Source organism: Tupaia chinensis, unplaced genomic scaffold (assembly GCF_000334495.1).
Source record: "Tupaia chinensis unplaced genomic scaffold, TupChi_1.0 Scaffold000314_1, whole genome shotgun sequence".
Taxonomy (NCBI): Eukaryota; Metazoa; Chordata; class Mammalia; order Scandentia; family Tupaiidae; genus Tupaia; species Tupaia belangeri.
The window spans coordinates 3140883-3165723 of record NW_006159807.1 but is presented as its reverse complement, the minus strand read 5'-3'; the positions used below and the strand labels follow the sequence as shown (position 1 = coordinate 3165723).

The 24841-nt window shown below is 38.2% G+C and overlaps 1 protein-coding gene and 1 pseudogene across 2 annotated transcripts in view; one reads left to right on the top strand and one right to left on the bottom strand.

Annotated features, from left to right (window-relative positions):
* OLA1 (Obg like ATPase 1) overlaps positions 1-24841 on the bottom strand; it is a 199199-nt gene that overhangs the window by 135328 nt on the left and 39030 nt on the right. The gene's annotated exons all lie outside the window — the stretch shown is intronic.
* LOC102488669 (putative pyridoxal-dependent decarboxylase domain-containing protein 2 pseudogene) lies at positions 4345-22463 on the top strand (annotated as a pseudogene).

The following is a 24841-nucleotide window of genomic DNA, read 5'->3' as shown; positions in this document are numbered from 1 at the left end:
GGTAGATTTCTTTAGACTGCACCCATTAGTGAAAATTAAATATGGTCGTATACATACATAAACCTCAGCTTTTGAATTCTCTATATCATAATCCTCATCTGGTACTCTGCAATGTGCTGCTGGTTAGAACTTTTACCTTGTATGTATATAAACACATAAAACAGGGGGCAGGCTCCATGGCACAGTGGTAATGCTCTCTGCTCAAGAGAAGCAGGTCCCATATGATGACTGTGGTTTTAACCCCTGGCCTGGTCAGCCTGAAACATGCCAGGCACATGTGTGAGTCCCCAAGATTCCAGGAGCAATGACAGAAGGAGATTTCAGTGTGACCAAACCCTATGAAGGGTGCTCTTCTCTCTGTCTCTGTCTCTGTCTCTCTCTCATGCATGTACACATACTCTATCATGAATAAAAAATAAAACACATGAACATGCACATTCACTTTCATTCTCTCTCAGCAATGTTAAAACTATAAGGATGTTCCAATTCAGAAGAAAACCACAAGACAGTCTTCTGTTTTAGTTAAATATCCTATGTGGACTCTGCTGTGCTTCAGCCTCCATCTGAATTTCTCTCCTGTTGTAATAGCAGGATATGCAAGAATGTTTCTTCTGATTTTAAGACCTATGGGTCTATAATGTAAAACCTACTTTATACTAAATGTGTAACTACTTTAAAGCATGTAAAAATTAAAGTTTATACATCTATGGCTATCTCATTTATTATTATTATGCTCAAAAAAAATCACTGTTAATTTTTTTATTCAGCTATCACAGGCCAAAATTTTCCAGTTGCATGGATGAGGAAAAAAAATTTAATATGCTGTCTTCATATAGTAACTAATCCAAAATAGAAAACTATCCTTGTACCAACTAAAGTCTCAGGGACAGATGCACTGATTAGAGACTTCAACAACATAACTCATGCTGTCTGAAAGGCCTTCTGAGGCAGATGTTCCATCTTATGACTCATCTAATCATTTACTTATATATTAATGTCCACTATATTATACCACTCACATCAAAGCATCTAAGCAGTGAAAATGAAACCCCAAATTTTGTTTCTGCAAATATAAAAGTTCCCATTTAGATTCAGATTGTTTCTAAAAAGAACAAAACAATTTTAACTATAAATTTTCTGCTTTTTATTTTTTATTTATTCTTTTTTTTTTTAGGAGAGATTTTTTGCTAAAGGGTACTTGCCGGAAAGACAGAGAGAGACAGAGAGACAGAAAGTGAGAAATCACCCTTCCGGAGGGAAGACCACGCTGCAATCAATCCCTTCTCCTCCAGTCTCCTCTTGGGATTTTGGGCATGCATGCACACATGCCCAGGGTGAGTTTCAAGCCACCCAGTCTGGGTATTAAAACATGGTCGGCCACGTGATAGTCTAGTGATGTAACTACTACACCAACTGCTAGTCCCCAGTTTTCTCCTTTTTAATCAATGAATTAATGGAAAGTTTCTGTATATCAACTATTAATGAGGTTCAGCCAGCTAATTATGTTGCTTGTTAAGCAGAGACCTTGGAAAACATGTTCATATATACTTACCTTTACTATTATTAAAATAAAAACTGGACCAGTCATAGAGGTGAAGAAAGTAGGGCATGACTGAAATATTGAAGACATGTGAAAAGGCCTGAAAATCACATCCCTAGTTGACATGAATACCTCAGGTGTGCCTGCAGGCATGTCAAAGATCCTGGCTGGCTAGCTGGCTTGGGGGTAGGGGACATCGCATCATAACAAGGCCTCATCAGGGGTCTCTGTCTGTTTCTCTCTTAAAAGAAACATAAAACTACTTTAATAAATAAACAAAAACGAAATAGTGAGATTCTTAAAGCATTCTGCAAAGTAAAATATAAACTTGCTTTAAATGATGGATTTAGAAGTCATGGAGGTTAAAGCAGCTGGATTCCACTGCCAGCTGCAAAGTTCAAGTCTCAGATTGGTAACTTGAAAACATGTAGGGTACATATGTGTGCCCAACCCTATGGGAAAGGGTACTTTCTCACTTTTCCTCTCTCTGTCTGTCTCTGTCTCCAGCAAGGCTATGTGACCTATAGCAAAAATTTAAACTAAAAAAAAAAAGACAAACTGTGGCCAGCAGGTGGTATGGTGGTTATGGCACTGGACTCCCACATGGTCAACCATGGTTCAAGTCCCAGACCTGACAGCTTGCATTCTCCTTTTCCTTCTCTCTTTCTCTGTGGTGAGCAGAGATTTATTTAAATAAATTTAACTAATTAATTAAATTAAATAATTTTTAAAGAAAAAAGATTAATTGTATTCCCTTAGTTCTGAAACCTGTTCACAGAAATAATGATCAGAAAATACTTGTCAGTTTAAACATCAATATACTAGAGCTGTTCACTTATTTAATAAGTTATAACCAGCATTACTTAATAAGACATCAAAGGGGAAAAAACTCAGATTACTTATAATCTATTGGTAAAGTTCGGTAAACATCTAGACTGCTATGCAGAGTTAATGTTAGCATAAGTATAAAAGAAGTTATCTAACAGTCTAAATATTTATTCTAGTATCAATCTTAAGTCTTATTCAAATAGTTATACTTTGTTCCTTTTTAACAGAAGAAAGTGAATAAAAATTACTGCAAAAGGCTTTTAACTGGGAATTTAAAAGAAAGAACAATACTATTAAAGCAATCATGAATATCATATTAGGAGTATTAAAATTCATTTGAAATTAAATTGTATAATTGAAGGATTTTCCACACACATGGGATTTTCTACATTTTTACCTGTTAATGTAATCTTTATTGAAGGTAAATCTTGAGATTGAGAAAAACCTTTAATAATATTACCACCTTATTTGCTACCAAAATAAGGGAAAAATTTTTATGAAACTGTCATGTTAAATACTAGTCCATAGCTGCATATAATCAGTAAACAAATTCTGTGCAAGGCAAGAACTACATCACCATTTAGTCGTTGCAATTTAGATTATTCTAGCGTGTAATACTTTAATTGTATAAAACAAAGCTGATGTCACAAACACAAAAGAACTTCTTGCAAAGCAAGTACCACAAGTAATTTCTATGCTGCCACTGATGGCTGACAAGTGATGAGCACTTTGTTCAAATGTATATGCTATGCACAGAAGACAACAGGTGGTTTATAGAAAGAAAATACTGAAGAGAAGCTTTGAAATTTTTCACAATCAACATTTTTATAATATGCCTTGTCAGAATATCTGCTATGATCTTTGCAAAGCTGAAATATTTTTTGAACAGGGAAATATAATATTCTCAACAAAAGGGAAAAGAGAAGCTGAATCAGACAAACTAGGATTAATATGGGGCTAAAAATTTTTCATATGAGACAATGTATTGATATGCTACCTATGTATTCTACCTATGTATTCTATATATCTATATATTCTATATAGATATATTAATAGTTTAGGTTAAAATATTTTCTATTTTTTTAATCTGTCCTTATTAATTGATGTCTAAGTACTGTTCTATAGTGCTCAGAGAAAACTTCCCCATAAAAGCAAACAAAGAAACAAACTGCCAACCTCTTTGGGCCTAATGAGCTAGAGGTGTTTTCTTACTGATGGAAAACACTGAAACAAATGGCCATGTCCAAAATCACTAGCGCTCTCCACTACTCTCAGTACGAAGAGTTAACTTTCTTCTCAAGTACAGGAAGCTGTGCTGCTTTGAAATTGTTGGGCTTTTTTAATGATATAATGCAAAGTCAGAACAAAATAAAATTTTAAAAGTTTCAGACATAGGTAGTCAATACCCTATCTCTTATGCCAATGAATTTCAGGAGAAAAAAAATTGATTAGTAATGAACTTTCACCTAAAAGAATGAATGAACCACTCCCCTCTGCCCAAATATCCCTGTACACAAGAAACCCTTATTTCCCTTAAATGGCTTCAGCTGTTCTGATTCAAATGGCAACTGGGGATGGAGAAGAGTGGAATCAAGCCATTAAAATGTGAAGAAAAAACAAACACGACCGTGAGCAACTTTTCCTATAGTCACATTAATACAACCAAAGAATATTGAATTACCCCCACATTAAAAAGTGTATGTGTGTGTGTGTGTGTGTGTGTGTGTGTGTGTGTGTGTGTGTGGTGGTAATGGTGGTGGTGGTGGTGGTGGTGAAGGTGCTAGACTCCCACATGGTTGACTGAAGTTCAAGTCCTGAACCCAGCAGCTTGAAAATCATGCTTTGCTGTGTGCATGTACTCCTTAGAGGAGAATGGAGAAGGGAGTGCAGTGTGAGGGATGCCAGTGTGGAAACCCCAGTAGAAGTGGAAGTAGGGTCGGGATGGGACACCACCAGATGCGCCAGATGCCTCAGCCATGGACGCATCCCAGGAGAAGAGAACAGACTCTACATTAGCTGAAGTGGGGAAGAACTTGAAGGAAGCAATAAAGATACTGGAGGATGGTCAGAGAACAGAGGAGGAAAATGGAAATAAGCTCATATTTGGGGATATCCAGGACACTCCAGGGCAGTGGACAAGATAAAGTGAGCATCCTCCAGTTAGTTCAGAATCTGATGCAAAGAGATGAAGACGAGGAGCCCTGGAGCACCCAGATCCAAAATATTGGCGAACAGGGTCACTTGGCTTTGTTGGGGCACAATCTAAAAGCCTACATTTCAACCCTGGACAAAGAGAAACTGAGGACGCTTACAACCAGGATACTTTTGGATACTGCCTTCTGGCTGTGCAGAATTTTCAGGTACCAAGACAGCTGTGCTTATTTCCACGAAGAAGAAAGGGAAGGACTTGCGAAGATCTGTAGGTTTGCCATTCATTCTCGATATGAAGACTTCGTAGTAGACGGATTCTATGTGTTATTTAACAAAAAATTATTATCTATCTCAGTGCTGCTGTTCGGCCTGGTCTGGTTCAATAATACCTCTGTAATCAGCTCGGCCTGCCCTTCCCTTGCTTTTGTCGTGTGCCCTATAACACTATGTTTGGATCCCAGCATCAGATAGATGTTGCCTTTCTGGAGAAACTGATTAAAGAAGTAGAATGAGGCAGACTGCTTCTGTTGCTTGCGGCAAGTAGTGGAACCACGGCAGTAGGACACAGACAAGATTGGGCGTTTGAAAGGACTCTGTGAGCAGTATGGCATATGGTTTCACATGAAGGGTATGAGTCTGACAATGCTGGCTCTAGGTTACGTCTCTTTGTCAGTGCTGGCTGCAACCAAATGCAAAAGCATGACATTGACTCCTGGCCCATAGCTGAGTTTGCAGGTGGTTCCTGCCATGAAAAAGCAAGCCGCGGGAACCAGCAGTTAGTGTAATGGCTATGTCGCTGGACTCCCATGTAGTTGACTGCGTTTCGCGTCCCGGACCCGGTGACTTAAAACTCACACCAGGCGTGTGTGCGTGCGTGCCCAAGATCCCAAGAGGAGAATGGAGGAGAAGGGATTGGGGCGTGACCATCCCCCCTGGGGGGTGATTTCTCGCTTTCTATCTCTCTGTCTCTCTCTGTCTGTCTGGCAAGCGCACGTGTCCTATAGCAAAATAAAAAACCTCTCCAAAAAAAAAAAAAAAGCAAGCCGCCAGGTCTGGGACGGGAACTGCAGTCGGCCATATAGGAGTCCAGTGCTATTTACTACCATGCCACCTGCCACCCCCCATTCCAACTAACTTCTAAGAAATTTTTTTTTTTTTGGAGAGGTTTTTTATTTTGCTATAGGACACGTGCGCTTGCCAGACAGACAGAGAGAGACAGAGAGATAGAAAGCGAGAAATCACCCCCCAGGGGGGATGGCCACACTGCAATCCCTTCTCCTCCATTCTCCTCTTTGGATCTTGGGCACGCACGCACACGCGCCCGGCGTGAGTTTTAAGCCACCAGGTCCAGGACGCGAACTGCAGTCAACTACATGGGAGTCCAGCGACATAGCCATTACACTAACTGCTGGTCCCCAAACTTCTAAGAAATTCTTATTTCTCAAATATTGATGTAATATCAAAAGATATCCCCAACTAGAGGAGGTTATTAAATTCTGCTCCCTTTTCCAGCCATATATTTGTATGAGGCCACATTTTCTTTATACACCTCAATCAAAACATACTGCAACAGTTTAAACATATGAGCAAAACAAAATTTAATCAGTAATAGTCTTCCAACAAAGAAAAGCCCAGATACAAGTAGCTTCACTACTGAATTCTACAAATCTTTTAAGAAATAAAAAATTTTTTGAGAGAGATATTTTTGCTATAAGGTGCATGTGCTAGCCTGAGACAGAGAGACAGAAAATGAGAAATCACCCCCCCAGGGGGGGGATAGCCATGCCACAATCCTTTCTCCTCCAATCTCCTCTCGGGATTTTGGGCATGCACGCATACGTGTGCAGCATGAGTTTTAAGCCACCAAGACTTGAACCACGGTTGACTACGTGAGAGTCCAGTGATGTAACCATTGCACCATCCACTGGTCCCTTAAGAAATAATTAATACCAATGTTCAAACTATTTCAAAAGATCCAAATGGAGGGAACTCTCTCAAATTCATCACAAGGCCCCATCACCTTGATATCAAATTCAGACAAGGACAAAACAAAAAAGAAAACTACTGACCAACATGCCTTACGAGTATAGATTCAAAAATCCACAACAAAATACAAGCTAATCACATCCAACAACACGTCAAAAAGATTATACACCATGACCAAGAAGGATGCATCACAAGGATGCAAGGATGGCTTAACATTTATAAAATGATGAATGTAATACAGCATATTAACAAAAGAAAGATAAATATCAAATTATATCAACTGATGCAGAAAAAGCATTAAGTGGGACCTGCAGTTAGCATAATGGCTACATCACTGAACTCCCATGTAGCTGACCGCGGTTTGAGTCTCAGACCTGGGGGCTTAAACTCACGCCGGGCGTGTGTGCATGCGTGCCCAAGATCCCAAGGGAAGAATGGAGGAGAAGGGATTGTGACGTGGCCATCCCCCCGGGGGTTGATTTCTCTCTCTCTGTCTCTCTGTCTCTCTCTCTCTCTTTCTGGCAAGTGCACGTGCCTTATAGCAAAAACATCTCCAAAAAAAAAGAAAAGAAAAGAAAAAGCATTAAGTATATTTCCTCATGATTAAAAATTGCAACAAAATAGGTAAAAAAATGTACATTTTTTAACACAATAAAGGCCATACACGACAAATCCACAGCTGACATCATACTGAATGGGGGAAAGTTGAAAGCTTTTCCTTTTAACAAGACAAGGATGTGCACTCCCTCTACTCCTACTCAGCACAGTACTGGAAGTCCTAACCAATGTAATCAGGCAAGAAAATGAAATAACAGCATTTAAGTTGGAAAGGAAGAGTTAATTGTCCCTATTTGCAGACAACATGATTGGATATATAGAAAAATCACAAAAAAATACCTTCTCAGATGTGAAGGTAAATTCAGTAAAGTTATAAGACACAAAATAAACTTATAAAATTCACTGCTGTTTTTTTACACTAACAATGAACAAACTAAGAAACAAAAAGAGCCACCCATTTACAGTAACCACAAAAAATAAAATAAAATACCTAGGATGAAAAAGAATACCTCTACAATGAAAACTATTAAAAACTGAGTAAAGAAACTGAAGACACACACACACCCTCCAAAGTAGAAAGGCATATCTTGTTAATAGATTAGAAGAGTAGGGAACCAGCAGTTAGCATAATGGCTATGTCACTGGACTCCCACGTAGCCGACCACGGTTCGCGTCCCGGACCCAGTGGCTTAAACTCACACCGGGCGCATGTGTGTGCATGCCCAAGAGCCCGAGAGGAGAATGACGGAGAAGGGATTGCGGCATGGCCATCCCCTCTGGGGGGTGATTTCTCGCTTTCTGTCTCTCTGTCTCTCTCTGTCTGGCGAGCTCACGCACCCTATAGCGAAAACCTCTCCAAAAAAAAAAAAAAGAAGAGTAAACATAGTTAAAATGACAATACTACCCGAAGTCAACTACAAATTCACTGCAATTCCTTTCAAAATACCAGCAACATTCTTCTCAGAAATATGAAAAAAAAAAATTAAATCATAACCTTTGTTTGGAATCACAAAAAAATCCAGCTTACCAAAGCAGCACCATGCAAAAAGAATAAAGTTGGAAGCATCATACTGCCTGACTTCGAAATAGATTTTAAAGCCATAATAATTAATAATTAAAGCTGTGTGGGACTGGCACAAAATACAGACACTGAACCAGAGAATCCATAAATCATATATACGGCCGACCAATTTTTTTTTTTTTACTTCAGTCACGATACTTCATGTGTGTGCACATGTGAGAGTGAGGTAGACAGATGAACAGAACTTCCCATAGGGGTCTGGTCACACCACAATACCCACCCTCTAGCCTGTCATATCCTGGGCAGTTATGTGCCTACCAAGAAAGATTCAGGCAGACCAAGCTGAAGATTTGAACTGTGATTTGAACTGTGGACACCATGTTCACACCAATCAGCTTCTTTTTTCCTTTTTTTTTTTTTAATTGCCAGAGGGCATGAACACTCCAGAGAGAGACAGAAAGAGAGGAAGAAAGCACCCCCCCCCCATAATGGGGCAAGATCATGCCAATCCCATCTCCTCCATTTCTCCATATCAACAGGGTCTTGGGCATATATACATATGTACCCATCATGTTTTTCAAGCCACCAGAGCAGTAGAATTTCGTTCAAGAGGAGTCAGATATGGGTCAGCTCTGTAGCCTAGTGGTTAAAGGGGTCAGTTCCCATATGGCCCATCATCATTCAAATCCTGGGCCCAGCAGCTTGAACAACATGCAAGGTGTATGTGCACATGTATGCCCCCAAACTAAACAGAATGGAAAAAAGGAGATGGGATGTGACATGACCACATCCCTCAATTTCTTTCCCTCTCTCTCCCACTGGTGAGCACATATGTCCTCTGGGGGTGGGGGGACCACAATGAGGTGTCACCCAACCCAAATCAGAATGACTATAATCAAAACAAAACAAAGAATAACAAGTGCTGGGAAGGTTATGGAGAAAAGGGAACCCTCCTACACTGTTGATGGAAATGTAAACTAGTATAGCCACTATGGGAAAGATGGAAGTTCCTCAAAAACCTAAAAATAATTGAGGCCCACATGTGGCCTGGTGGTTAAGGTGCTGGATCCCACATGATCAACCACGATTTGCGTCCCAGTTCTGGCAGCTTAAAAATCCCACCAGGTGCATGCACATGCATGCCCAAAATCTCAAAAGGAAAATGGAAGGGAAGGGATTGCAGTATGGCCATCCTCCCAGAGTGGTAGGGATGGATTTCTTACTTTCCCTCTCTCTGTCCTTCTCCAGCTAGTGTACACGCCCTATGGCAAAAACCTTAAAAGAAAAAAGGAAAAGAAAAACTAAAAATAAAACTAACTTTTAATGAAGTAATCCCACTCTTGGATATACACCCAAAGGACAGGAAATCAATCTGCCAGAGAGACATGTGTACATCCACGTTTATTACAATATCAGTTGCAATACCTAAGACATGAAATCAATCTAAGCACCCAATAACCAATGAATGGATAAAGAAAGTGTGGCATATATGCACAATATAAAACTACTCAGCCATAAAGAATAATGAACTCCTGTCATTTGAGACAGTGGATGATCCTAGAAAACACAATGCTAAATGAAATAAGTCAGTCTATGAAGGATAAATACTGTACATCCCCAGTTAACAAACACCAAGTGTTTTCCCTCTTTAGCGGAAGCTAAATGATTCAATAGCATAGAAAGAAAGAGAGTAATGGTGGATTCTACAATAGAAGGTAAGGAGAGAGGGGAGAAGAGATCAATAGAAACTAGTTAAAAGACACAAGGGTGCATGTAAATAAGTGGAATCAGTTATGGAATAGTGTAGTAAAGAAGATCACTGACAATATAATATATACTTCCCTCCAAAAAACGACACAATGAATTTCAACTATGCTCAACATAATGTTACATGATAAAGATGATTATTATACACTGTATACATGCTTTAAAAAAACCATACTGAACCCCCACAAAGATGCAGAATGATGATAGGTAAATCAGAAATCATTATAATAAAAAATCAGGCCAGTAGGGGACATAGTGGTAAAAGCAGCTGGATTCCACACAGCCAATTGCATAGTTCAAGTTCCAGACCAAGTGACTTGAAAAATACGCTGAGCACATGTGCGTGCATGCCTGGAAATCCTGAAAGGAGAGAGAAATGGAGAAGGGACTGCAGCGTGACTATCACCTATTGGGGGTGCTTTCTCACTTTCCTCCTTTCTTTCTGTCTGTCTCTCTCCGACAAGCATATGTGCCCTCTGGCAAAATTTAAATTTACAAGCAGATGTAAGAATTTAGCTGTCCTCTATTTATAAGACATTGAAGAGATTTGCAAAATTATAAAACAATCCTATTTGTCTCATTAAGTGCTTTTGTTTTAGAAAATATTTTTATTTTTCAAAAAATAGATTATGTTGGCCCAGCTACAGCAGTAGCACAATTCTCTACAACACTGGAAACCATGTGGAAGATCAGTACTTGGTTCCTGAGTTTTCTTTGTTTGTTTTTAAAGAATTATTTTATTGATCTATTTATCTATCTATCTATCTATCTATCTATCTATCTATCTATTTATTTTATTTGACCAGAGAGGGACAGAGTGAGAGTGAGAGAGAGAGAGAAGGAAAGTGAGAAAGCAAGCTGCCAGGTCTGGGACTTGAACTGCAGTCAGCTATATGGGAGTCCAGTGCCCCCAATCACCACGCCACCTGCTGGCCCCATCAGTTCCTGAGTTTTTGCCTGTACTCACCCAGTGCAAGCACATGTTCCCATGGCAAGGAGAGGGAGGATTGTGGTATGAGACTCTGTTGAAGGTACTGACTTTCTCTTTCCCCCTCTCTTTCACTCTCATAAAAGGAAGGAAGGATAGTAAAAAGAAAAATATACATATATATTATATTATATTAACATATAATGGTTTTAATATTGTTATTTTAAGTGACTAAGAAACAATTTTTAAATATTAGTTTTAATTTAATTTTTAATGGTATATACTGATTGATGTTTACCTAAATAACACAAGTTTTGGAGCCCTCAGTAATTTCAATTTTAAGCTCAAGTTTAAAAGTTGGATAAGACTCCCAAAGCACAGGCAATAATCCCTAAAACAGACAAGTGGGACTATAACAGACTAAGAAGTTCTGCACAGCAAAGGACACAGTAACACGTGTGAACCGACAACCCTCACAATGGGAAAATATTTTTGTTAAATATGCCTCCGACAAGGGACTGATAACCAGAATACACAGGGAACTAAAGTGCCTTATGTGAAAAAAAATGATTAACCAAATTAAAAGATGGGAAAATGAGCTTAACAAAAATTTCTCTAAGAAAGACATATGAACAGCCAAAAAGCATATGAGGAAATGCTCACCATCCCTCATCATAAGGGAGATGCAGATAAAAACCACAATGAGATACCACCTAACCCCTGTCACAATGGCAAAGATTAAAAATGTAAAAAGTGATAAATGTTGGTGGGGATGTGAAAAGGGAACTCTCCTACACTGTTGGTGGGAATGTAAACTGGTTCAGCCACTGTGGAGAACAATATGGAAGTTCCTCAAAGATCTACAAATAGAATTACCATTTGATCCAGCAATCCCACTTTTGGTTATCTACCCAAAGGACAGGAGAACACTCAGTAGGAAAAGTGCTTGTACATCGATGTTTATTGCAGCATTATTCACAACTGCCAAGACATGGAACCAACCTTAATGTCCAAGAACTGATGAATGGATTGGAAAAGTGTGGTATATATATTCTATGGAATACTACTCAGCCATAAAAAATAACAAGACCCTGGCATTTGATAGAAAGTGGGCAGATATGGAGGATCTATTGCTGAGTGAAGTAAGCCAGGCTATGAAAGAAAGATATTGTATGTATCCACTTAATATATACTGACTATCTGCACTCTATGGTAGAGAGTGAAATACTGGAGGACATAAAAGCAATGAAAATACTTAATAAGACAGTGTGGAATGAGGGGGGTGAAGAGAAGAAGATAGAGAAAGGTAGCAAGAGAACAAATAGAGAGGCATGACATTAGTGGGACACAGATATGGCTTATTACCTGTTGACAATGACGTGTATAGTATTCTCAACTGGGTTGGTCTGAGAAGTATTTCATGATAGGTAAAGTCTTTTTACAAGCAAAATGAGAAATAGTGATTGGCTGGTTAAAAAAATAATTAGAATAATAATAATAATGATCGGGAAGACAATGAAAAGATATTGAATGATGAAGTGGGGATTTTAATGTCTCTGTACTGACTGACATGCATGGCATTCCCTTTTGAAATAGCAATGTAATACACTGTAAAGTTATATGCAATTCAAAATAATATAAACAAGATTATGATGATAATAAATAAATAATTTTTTTAAAAGTTGGGAAATTATTGCTTTAGAACAACAATTAATCCCAATTCCTTTCAAGATACATTCTTATCTTCCCACAGAGGGGTAGAGGGCTGAAGGTTACATTATCTTTTATAAAGATAAATTGATCTCGGGGCTATAAAAAGAGAGAGTTATGTGAGAAAGACTGTCCCAGTTAAAAAAAGGAATCACAGCTCCTTGGACAGTTGGCTATTTCCAGACCTGGAGGAGATTATGGAAAAGATAAACTTGTAACACTCTTCAGATATTGAGAAAGCTATCAAAAATCACTAGCACAGTATCCAAAGTGCTAAGAATTCAATGTGAAGAGGCTCCCCCTAGAACTTGAGTATCAATAAACATGATAACTGCAATGGACTGAAACGTAACAAATGTTTAAATCCACAAGTTTATAATGACATCACCTTCGGAGGATGCTAATAAACTCATCACTTTTAACAACTTTATCCTAGGAAAAGGTCAATATAAGCCTTTTTTTTTTTTTTTTTTTTTTTCTTTACCCCACCCATGTCATCGATGTGAGAAAAAGGACGTAAAAAGTAAAATGTGGGACCAGCAGATAGTGTAATGGGTATGTCACTGGACTCCCACATAGTTGACCACAGTTCAAGTCCCAGACTCAGTGGCTTAAAACTCACACTAATCTGTGTGTGTGTGTGTGTGTGTGTGTGTGTGTGTGTGCATGCCCAGAATCCTAAGAGGAGGAGAATGGAGGAGAAGGGATTGTGGCATGACCATCTCCCCTGGGAGGTTATTTCTTGTTTTCTGTCTCTCTGTCTCTCCAGTGAACACACATACCCTATTGCAAAATCTCTCTCAAAAAAAACAGTAAAATGTGTCAATGGAATCCTTATTTACTAAAAAAAGTACTTGGAATTCTTCAATATAAGTTTTTTGAAATCCAGATAAAATACTGATATTAACTAACAGTAAATATCCACTTTTTTTTTTTTTAATTTGCTGTGGGACACATGTGCTCATTATAGAGAAATGGGTTGTGTGGGGTTGGGAGGAGTCCTGAGAAGGTATATTCTCCTCCTGGGATTTTGGACACACACATACACACACACAAACACACATCCAGGTTCTCAAGCCATCAGCTCTGGGACTCAAACCACACAGTGGGCCACGTAGGATCCAGTCACTTAACCACCATGTCATGGCTGGCCCAAGCATCCACTTTCTAAAGTATATTAAGCTGTATTTCCCTTATCATACATATATATTGCTTTCAAAGAAACCTAATAAAACATTTATCTTTAAGAACCAAATAAAATTACAATTTATCTGACAAAAGATCATCTCTCTTTCCCCTGAACTCTATACCTAGAACTACATTAAAGTATTACCATAAGTGTCTTAGGTATAAAGAGAGAACGAGGAGATTTTCTTGAGTAACTAGATTATAAGGGAGAGGAAGCTAAAGACTTAAAACATGAAACCAAGAGTGTTATCAACATTTAACTACAAATGTATACAATACAAGACAATGGTTAAAAGCAGAGCTTTAGGGCCAACCTCTCAGCCTAGTGGTTATTCATGCAAAAGGAGCTGGATCTTACATGGCCAATTGCAAATTAAGTCCCAGTTCGGAAGCTTGAAAAACACCCCAGGCGTGTGTGTTTGTGTGTGTGTGTGTGTGTGTGTGTGTGTGTACATGGCCAATATCCTAACAGATAGGGCACGTGAAGGAAGGAAGATTGCAGCATAATTACACCCCATTGGTAGATGCTTTCTCTCTCTCTCTTTCCCACTCTCTTGCAAGTATACATATCTTCTGGCAAACAAAATAATAATAATGATAATAAAATAAATGTTAAAAGGATAGGTTTTAGGTCAAGAGCCTGTATTCAGGTAAGCCAGGTGGCATGGTGGTTAAGGCAGCTGGATTCCACATGGCCGACTATGTAGTTTGAGTCCTGGACCCAGAAACTTGAAAAAAATATGCCAGGTATACGTGTATGTATGCCCCAAATCCCAAAATCTTGGGGAAAGAAGATCCTATCCTGACCACCAACCCTTGAGGGATCATGTTTCATTTTCCTTTTTTCTCTCTGGCCATTACACATAGCAAAAACTAAAAAACACAACAAAAACGAAGATCTTGGACTCAGCTCCCAGTTCACATAGCTGTTAATTTGAGCGAGTTACTTAAGCTCTCTAATTATTTTTCTACTATGTAAATGGGAATAGTACTGTATAGTTCATCTGACTCTTGTGAAAGAGTCACCGAGGTAACAGATGTAAATACAAAGCCTTTAGTATACCGCCTATAACATTAATCTGCAACAAAGCTTCTGGTAATAGCGCATTGTTATTATTCACGTCATGTAAAGAGAAAAAAAGATGATGGGAAAATGTTAGGGAAAACAGTTCCCTTCACCAACTGTCAAGGGATATCATTATCAGTCCAGCAAAGGTTAGTTATCATCTCCTCATTAGCTGGTGTGGGGCAGTTATCAAAAAGCAATATGGAAATATAATACATAAATGTCTACATATTTTTATAGAAACCAGATATTAGTGCAGTACCTGAGACATTAACTTTTGTTTCCTTTTCTAGATTTCCTAATAAAATATTATCTAACAAGTCATTTAGTGAAAAAAGTGATGTTGATAACATAATAATCCTTCTATGTAAATACTTGCTATAAACTTCCCATTTGCAAGTAAAATAGGCTAGTCTCCAAATGTTTCTCAAACCAAATGAAGCAAATTTTTAAATTCTTATCCATGAATTACAATGCTAGCAAAGAAAGATTGATGAAAAGAACTGAACAGGATTATAACAAAGACGGATTAAAATTCAAATTATAGTCTGGTCTTAATTTACATCAAATTCAGCTCAGATATTAACTACGGCACCCTGACAATTACAGCAAAGCAGGGACAAGCCATTGCCCTAATAAATCCCAGGGCATTCTCTCCCACCAACTGTCTAGCCATCAGTTCTAGGAGCACTTCCACTCTTGGGGCTTCTTCAGCTACCTCCTTGTGATGGTCTCCCACTTCTTCCACTTTACTCTTACAGGGTATATAGGGAATATGTTATTTTAGTTCAATGAGGTACACACACTTTAACCTGTCCTCATTGTACATTGGATAATTTTACATTTACAGTTAATTAAATAGAGTATGGTAATTTCTAGAAAAAGCAAATTCAAGAAATCCTTTTGGAAATCAAGAGCCACTAAGATAGAAGTATATAGTCATTGAAGAATCACTAATTTCTCTCCAATAAATATTTTGTAAGTATATAACTCAATAAAGCAAAAAGACACACAGATAAAGCCACCCAATGAAGTTGCCTATAATAACAAAATAAATGAAAATACCTAGCAGTCCAATATTTAGAGAATGAAACATTTTAGCCCATCAACTCAATGAAACATTCCTTCATCAGACATTATTAAAAGGAGCCAGCAGGACCAGCAATTAGCATAATGGCTATGTCGTTGGACTCCCATGTAGTCTACTGTGGTTCAAGTCCCGGACCCGGTGTCTTAAACTCACACCGGGCGCGTGTACGTGCGTGCCCAAGATCCTGAGAGGGGAATGGAGGAGAAGGGATTGCAGCATGCCCATCCCCCCGGGGGGTGATTTCTCGCTGTCTCTCTGGCTCTCTCTGTCTTTCTGACAAGCGCACATGCCCTATAGCAAAAATCTCTCCAAAAAAAAAAGGCCAGCCAGAGGCATGGTGGCTGGATCTCACAAGGTCAACTGTGTAATTTGAGTCCCAGATCTGGTGGCTTTAAAAAAAAACAAGTGTGCCCAAAATCCTAAAAGAAGAAATGGAGGAGAAGGGATTTCAGCATGACCATCCCCCATGTAGGGTGCTTTCTCACTTTCCTCCCTCCCACTCTGTCTCTTTCTGGCAAGTGTACACATTCTGACCAAAAAAAAAAAAAAAAACAATTATAAGAGATTTTTGCTAAAGGGCACATGCACTTTCCAGAGAGACAGAAGGAAGAAATCACTCTCCAGTGGGGATGGCCACACTACAATCCTTTCTTCTGCATTCTCCCCTGGAGATCTTGGGCATGCAAGCACATGCAACCGTTGTGAGTTTTAAGTCACCAAGTCCAGGACATGAACTGCAGTTGACTAAATGGCAACATAACTATTCTGCCTTCTGCTGGCCTCAGTAAAATTTACCTTAATAATTATTAATGGCCCAGCCTTGGAGGTGCAGTTGGCAGTGTACTGAGCTTCAGGGTTGGAAGCCACATGAGTAACTACAGGTTCAGATCCTTGGACACTGGGTGCACACATGCATATCCAGTAACCTGACAAGCCAGAGGGCTAAAAGGAAATGACAGTATGATGAGACCCTGTTGAGGTGCTTTTCTGTCTCATTCTCATTCATTTTCTCTATCTTTCTCTCTCTCTCCAGAGGGCTGGAAGAAGGGGAATGGCAATGTCAACTATTGAGGGTACATCTCTCTTTCTCTCTCACATGTCCACATGATTTCTACAACAATAGAAACACTTGTTGAATATTTGCCAGAAGGTATGCACACTCCCCAGACAAAGAGTGGGAGGAAACACATGCCAGTGGGGTGTGGTCATGCCACAATCACTACTCCTCCATTTCTCCACTCTGTTCAAATTTGGGGCACATATGCACACACTCCTGGTATATTCCTCAAGCCACAGGGGCAATACGTGGGGCTCAGGATTTGAAATGTGGTCTGCCATATGAGACCTGACTCCCTTATCCTCTATGGAGCCAGGTCTATGAATAAAATCTTAAACAAATTAGGGACCAGTAGATGGTGGAGTGGTTATATCACTGGACTCCCACATGGCTGACCACAATTTGAGTCCCAAACCCAGCAGCTTGAAACTCACACCAGGTATGCGTGTATGCATGCCCAAAATCCCAAGAGAAACGTGGAGGAGGTTTCTCCTCCAGGTTTGTGTGTGTGGCCATTCCCCCAGGGGGTGGTTTCTCACTTTCTATCTCTTTCTCTGTCTCTCCATCTCTCTCTGTCTCTCTAGCGAGCACACATACCCTGCAGCAAAATTCTCTTCTAAAAAAATGTTTTTAAAACAAATTATAAATAAATCTATTCAAAAACAAATAATATTTTATGAAATAATACTAATAAAAATATCCTTAGGAAATAAACATAGCAGAGCAACAAAGATATGAATTTTGCTAAAACTCTTGATTCTGCCACTTAGTAGCTGTGGTTTTGGTCAAATGTTTTTTCTTGTGGTTTTTGTTTTGCTTTTAGTTGTTTTTTTGTTTGTTTGTTTGTCTTGCCATAGGGCACATTACTCTCTGAAGACAGACAGAAAGTGAGAAATCAGCCTCCAAGGGGGAAGGCTATGCCACATCTCTTCTCCTCTATTCACCCCTCTGGATTTGGGGCATACACACACACATACCGGCATGTTTTTCAGGATCTAAGACTTGAACTGCAGAGTCGTCCACGTGGGATCCAGCGCCTTAACCACCACACCACCCTGCTGGCCCTTGGTCAGGTTTTTAAAACTCCCTGAGACTTAGTTTCCTCATCTTTCAAATGAGGTAATAATATCTAATTCCCAAGGATCCTAGGAGAATCAAGTGATATCACTGTAAAGTTCCTGGCTCCCTAGCTCAATGAATTCCCCTCCCGGTTATTCATCTGATTCCTTCCCTATTACTTCAAAAACATGTATATAAACAGCAAGTCAAATCCAAAATAGTGTTAAGAGTGATACAATTGTGGGTGCACATTTTAAAATATCCTCTATAGTAAGGTTCTTGAATAGTTTTATTTTCTGCGGTTCTTTAAAAGTAGGACATCAACTCTTGGTGTAACTTAACTGTAATCTTTAATATAATACCTCTTCAAACTGCTTTTAAAAAAATATACAAAATCATTTTGGGGCCAGCAGGTGGCACGGTAGTTAAGGGTGCTGGACTCCCACATGGCTGAACATGGTTTGAATCTTGAACCTGGCAGCTTGCTTTCTCACACACTCTCTCTCTCTCTGGTCAAAATTTAAAAATAAATAAATAAATGAAATTTAAAATAAAGTAATTATTTTTTTAAAAAAATACACAAAATCATTTCAATATAGAGTTCTTTCCCAAATAAAGTCACTACCCATAATACATATATCAGAATTCAGACATCTATACAGAAATGAAAGAAAACAGGCAAATGAGTAGAATGGATGCAGTCCCCTATACTTTCACACATAATACGTTATCAATATTTGAAAAACAAGGTGAGCTGAGTGACTATTACTCAAAACCTATAAAGTAAGATAGAATTCACAGCTTTTGCTTCTATACATCTGGCAACCTGGAATGCAACAGAAGACCTCTACAACTGGCCTGAACAGAAGATGGGGACAGTTGTCCCTTCTATCGCAGGGACTAGAGAAGAGGAATAAGACTAACTTCTTCTGACCCAACCTTCACCTGTGGAAAGTGCAAAATATCTAAAGCTCTGGTGGTGCAAAAGGGTCTTCCTTGGTCCTATGGTAAGACCTGAGTCAGTCACGTTCAAGGCAGCCAGCTAACACTCCTTCTTCCTTCCCACAAAGAGAAGAGATGGAGATGGGAGGAAAAGGTACAAGGCAAGGGATATCACGGCCCTGGACAAGCAAATCCCAGGCTTTGGGCTAATTAAGGGATTCTGAAGGGATGCCCTGGCCATGCCGATGTAGACAGAGAAAACACCTGATTCTAAAAGCTCAGTGCTGCTACTCAGCCTATAATAGCCCTTGGAAATCTAGAGTTCTGCATCCCTCTCTTTCCTTCAACTGCCAGGGCTAGGAAGTGCACTACCAAGTCATAAGCTCAAAGCTAAGTCCCTGATGTATCAAAACTGCATCTGGCATACAATAGGCGGTTTAAGGATGTCAATGTAAAATCTGCAAACACAAGTAACAAGAAAATTGAAGACTCACTATGAAAAAACACAAGTACTCATCTGATTTCATTCACACAACTATAACAATTAGTGCACTGTTTTTCAAAACCAAATCAGTCTCAATACTTAACATTTTTAACCTAACATAATGACGGTGTTCTGACAACTAAAAAAAAAAGGTGGTTCAAAACTTGATGCTTAAGGGACCAGCAGTTGGCGTAATAGCTATGACGCTGGACTCCCACGTAGTCGACCGCAGTTCGTGTCCCGGACCCGGTGGCTTAAAACTCACGCTGGGCATGTTTGCGTGCATGCCCAAGATCTCGAGAGAGAGGATTACGAAGGAGAAGGGATTGCGGCATGGCCACACCCCAGAGGAGGCCTCCCTGTTGCTCCTTGTATCAGAGAGACTAAATTCTACAGTTTACTTAATCTTATCTATTTTCAGAGTTCCCTCAGGAAAAAAAAAAAAAAAAAAAAAACTTGATTCTTAATGATCAAGAGACTCTCCAGGACCCTAGAAGTTGCCCTCACATCCCTGAATAATTTCGACTCATTAATGATACAAGAGTTTTGAAAAGAACCCATACAGTTGGCTATTTTGGGCAGGAGGACAGGAAACAAGACCCCTAAAACATTCAAGAAAAAAGTAAGAATACCTCAATCACCTCAAGCAGATAAAAGACCACCATGAATATAAGGATATGTGTAAGTCATTAAATTGTAAATAGCTAGTGGATTAAATAGCTTCATATAAATATTACAATGCAAAGTAAAAGGAACAGTTTCCTACTGCTGAGGTATTTTATTTTCCACTGTAAACAGAAGTTGGTTATTAGAATGCATTGTATATGTAGATGAGAACCACTGCAAAATTACTTAACTCATTAAATTTGTGCTGAAGAAACAAAGAAAACATATGTTTTTTGGTCAGACTGTTTACTGCAATTCAATACTAGATTAATTTAATAAATAGTTGAAAAGAAAATTACAGGACCCAGGAAAAAAACTCCAGTATTTTAGGATACAATCAAAGACAGCTTTATATTGGCAATTTGTGTCCAGGCAAAAATGTGTGACTCATTTAAAACATTTAAATGACAATCTCATGGAGAAGGGAGAAGGTGGACTCTTGAAAACAGTAATTTGTGTTCATGGTAATTAAAGGTGATTTACAAAACATATAAACATTTAACCTGGGGAGGGGCAATTAAATGAAGGCATTTTTACCTTCTCATTTAGCAGTTCAATAAAGTTTCTCTTGAGGGCTACAATTCTATATAAACGAGAAGGACAACTTAAAAACTTTTCCATCAGTGCCACCTTCATCTCTTTTCAGACAACCGTCCATAACAAAATTAAAAGAGCTCTCTAGAATCTCACTGTTAAAGCTCTAACTAAGCATGTTAGACTCATGAAAATCAAACAGATACAGAGGAATAGTAATATAAAACAGAATGAAGACACATCTGTCACAAATAACTAGGGAAAAAGGATAAGGACTTTAATTTTTCCTAATCAAAAATTCTAACCATCTGCATAAAAATCATCTCTATAGATTGATCTTAGTTCTATTATAAGTCCATAGGAATTTATCTGACTAGCTTAAGAGGGATAAAGGCCAAAAATCAAGGGCTTAAAATCATATTTGGAGAGAAGAGGAAAGATACAGATGTATTTTCTAAGAACTATAAAACTGCACAGATCTTTTAAAATAAAAGGAAATTACATCAAAATCAGATGGTAAAACTAGCAGTTACTCTAAAAACTGAAAAGTTCTACTTACTAAAGTAGACCTTCTTACGAAAATAAACACTGAAAAGTAAAGTCAAATAGAAACTTAATAGGTGGCTAAAAAAGAAGACTTAAGTTAAACATTACAGGGCCAGCCCTGTAGCCTAGGTGTGAGGGGAGCTAGATCCCACATGGCTGACCATAGTTCAAATCTTAGCCCCAATAGTTTGAAAAACAAAATCTTAATAGGATAGAGAAAGAGAGAAGGAATTGTGGTATAACCACACCCCACTGAGGGAGTGTCTTCTCTCTCCCCACCTCTCTCTGTCTCTGGCAAGCACACACACCTTCTGAGAATTTAAATATATATATATATATATATAAAACAAATATCACTGTGAAAGAAAACAAGTAATGCTTTTGTTTTTTTTAAGAGACAGAGTCTCACTATGGTGCCCAGGCAATCTTCCTGCCTTGGCCTCCCAGGTAGCTGGGATTATAGGCACACACCAACATGTCTCTCCATTTCTGTTATAAAACTGCCATGCATTAGATTTGCAAAGAATATTAAGATCACAAATATAGCTAACCCCGACCTTTGTCATGCATGAATTTAGAAATACTGTGTAAGAGAAAAATGGGTGTTACTGCTAGTAGAAGAATGGGTAGAAAACAAAATGGTCATCTACAACCATTTGATTTACTTAGTAACTTCTCTATTCTAGCCATTCCGATTAATGAGTCAGCAAAATTACTAGTAAATATCATGTCCTACATCTCCAGGATTGCTTGAAAAGAGTCCAGATCATAAGTGTTAAACTAGAGGAGGTCAAGGGTCTAATTTAATGTCTATATTTTTACTCTCCCTCAACTTCTTTGCCACAGAAAGAAGAAAATAAATTTACTCCCTGGCTTTAAGACCTCTGAAAAGTATACCTCTTTAACCAATTATACAATATACCATGTAACAATTGAGATTCACAACTATTACCCTCCACCTCAATAGAACATAAATATAGCACATGTTGTGTTCAAAATGCTGTAAACTGAATTCAGTGGTAAAGCTTTATTATGGTCACATCAACTTATGTGATAGGAGGAAAGCAGTATGCAAAACTCAAATCCAAAATTTCAAAAGCAGAAAATGTATTACATTCTTTCTTCTTCTCAATCAAAACTCCCCACCAAATCTGATGCTCACAAGTGTTGCCATCAGCACAAAGTATGCTCTGTTTACTCTCCAAATCTGCAGGTTCTCCTCTCTGCACATCCACTATCCTCTGCACACACGCAACTTCTTATCTAGTTCCTTTACCATGTTCTTTTCTCCAGGTTTCGACAGATTCAGATAACAACTTTAATGTCTCAAAACAGCAAATAGATGGGTAATACACAAGAACTGTGGTAAAATTATTGATAAAAGCTCTACTAGCAACTGTTTATTCAAGCTTCAGTCATTCAAGCCTGTTCCTTCCTTTACATTTACATTCTGAGGCCCCTATGCTGGACTATCAAAATGACGTTTTAACAGATCATCCAGTTCGCAGTCTTCCTCCAATCTATAGCTTGAGTAACCCATATCTGAAATACTTAGGACCATCAGTGTTTCAGATCTTGGATGTTTTTTAGTTTTAAATAGCTACATAATACATAAAAAGATATCTTGGGGATGGAACACAAGACTAAATATGAAATTTATTTATGTTTCATATACACCTTATACACATAGCCTGAAGATAATTTAAGATAATATTTTCTGTATTGCAGTGTTTTGATTACAACCTATGACTTGAGGTCAGGTGCGGAACTTTCCACTTGTAGCATCATGTGAGTGCTTAAGTATCAGATTTTTGAATTAGGGATGCTCAACATGTAGTATATCTACATCTCCTAAAATACTTTAGAGGATATATGTGTATTTTCCAGCATAAACATCATTAATATATACCACTAGTTATAAAAATAAGTCTGTATTTTTTTTATATTGGTATCCATAAAAACTGACCCAGTCCACCTCTAGAACTTCTATTCCAACCTTGAAATTCTTTATCACTAATTTTAAGTACCATTCATCTGGTACAAATCACATGCTATTTTTCCTATCTTGGGTCTAAATAATTTTTATTAGCCCTTCTAGGCAAATGAAAAGTCCTAAGGACTCCTGGGCCAGGCAAGGTTTCCCAGGTTCATAGAGCAGGCAGGTTAGGCTAACTGCCAAATCAAGAGACAGCAAGAAACGTCAACTCCAAAGGAGCAAGGTTAAGATTAAATACTCAGTTCAAAATACAGGTGACAACTTAGGATAAGATCCAAATGTAAAGCAAAAAAAGATTCTCTATTGGTAGTTGGGTACAAGTGAAACTGGGGGTTCTAAGAAAAAAAAAATTGTGATCCACTGTCCCCACCTAGTCAGGCCTGAATAAAGTTTTAAAAGGGGAAGGTCCAATGGGAAGATCTGAAGATATGATAGTACAGAGGATAAGTGTAGATACCAAAAACTAAAGGAAAATAATGGATGGTAGATGGTGAGTATGAGGTGCAAAGAAAAGAAACATTTAACAGATAAGAAAATGTAAAGGTTTTGGGGCCAGCAGGTGGCCTGGTGGTTAAGGGTGCTGGATTCCCACATGGCCAAGTCTCAGACCTGGTGGCTTGCTTTCTCACTTTCCCTTTCTCTCTCTCTGCTCTCGGGTCAAATTAAAATAAAAATACTAATTATAATAACAAATGGAATTAAATAAATAATTCTTTAAAAATGTAAAGTTCTCTGTTGAAAAAATGTGCATATATATAGTATACATCATGATGGAGACTTTATGTAAAATATGAAATTAATATGCAAATTGAAAGAAATTAATAATGATTATTAGGGATGGGGAAGGTCCCAGGATTTTCCTATATATAAATAGAAAAATAAATACATTGTTGGTGTTTTTATGCTTTTGCCAAAGTGCATGCGTTAGCCAGACGGAGACAGAGAAAGGGAAAGTGAGAAATCACCCCATCCCTCCCCCATGGGAATGGCCATGCCTCAATTCTTTCTCCATTCTTCTCTTGAGATTTTGGGCACACACACACATGTGCCTGGTGTGATTTTCAAGCTGCCAGGTTCAGGACTCAAACCACCATTGCCTATGAAGGAGTCCAGAGCCTTAACCACCAGACCACCTGCTGATCCCTAAATTGGTATGTTTTTAAATTAGTAATTTTGCTTAAGATATATCTTTTAGAACTATTCACATATGACTGCAAAGGTTTCTGTATACCAATGTTCACTTCAGGATTATTACAAACTGTTCAAATGACCATTTATAAAAGAAATGACATGTCCACATGAGAGAATGCATGTAGTTGCTGAAAAAATAGCATATACCTATCAAGGTACTGACTTGGAAAGATGAACAAACTGTGTCAAGGGTAAATTTAAATACTGGGTCATCAGGAAAGTCATAACACATTTTTGCATAGAAAAACACAGAAAAGTATGTCATGACTTTCCCAACAACTTAATAATTTCTCTTATGGAGTAAAATTACTTATAGACATAATTTACATTAAAAGACATTGAGAGGATAAAAATAAATTTGGAAGCATATGCTCCAAAACTACTGAGTGGGTATCTTTGGAATGTAGGATTTTGCACTTTCTACACATTATTCTATCACATTTTAAGTATTAAAAATGAATATTAAACAATATATATGTGATATACATGTAATCAAGAGATGAAAACTAGCATATATCTTTTCTCTTTTTTTA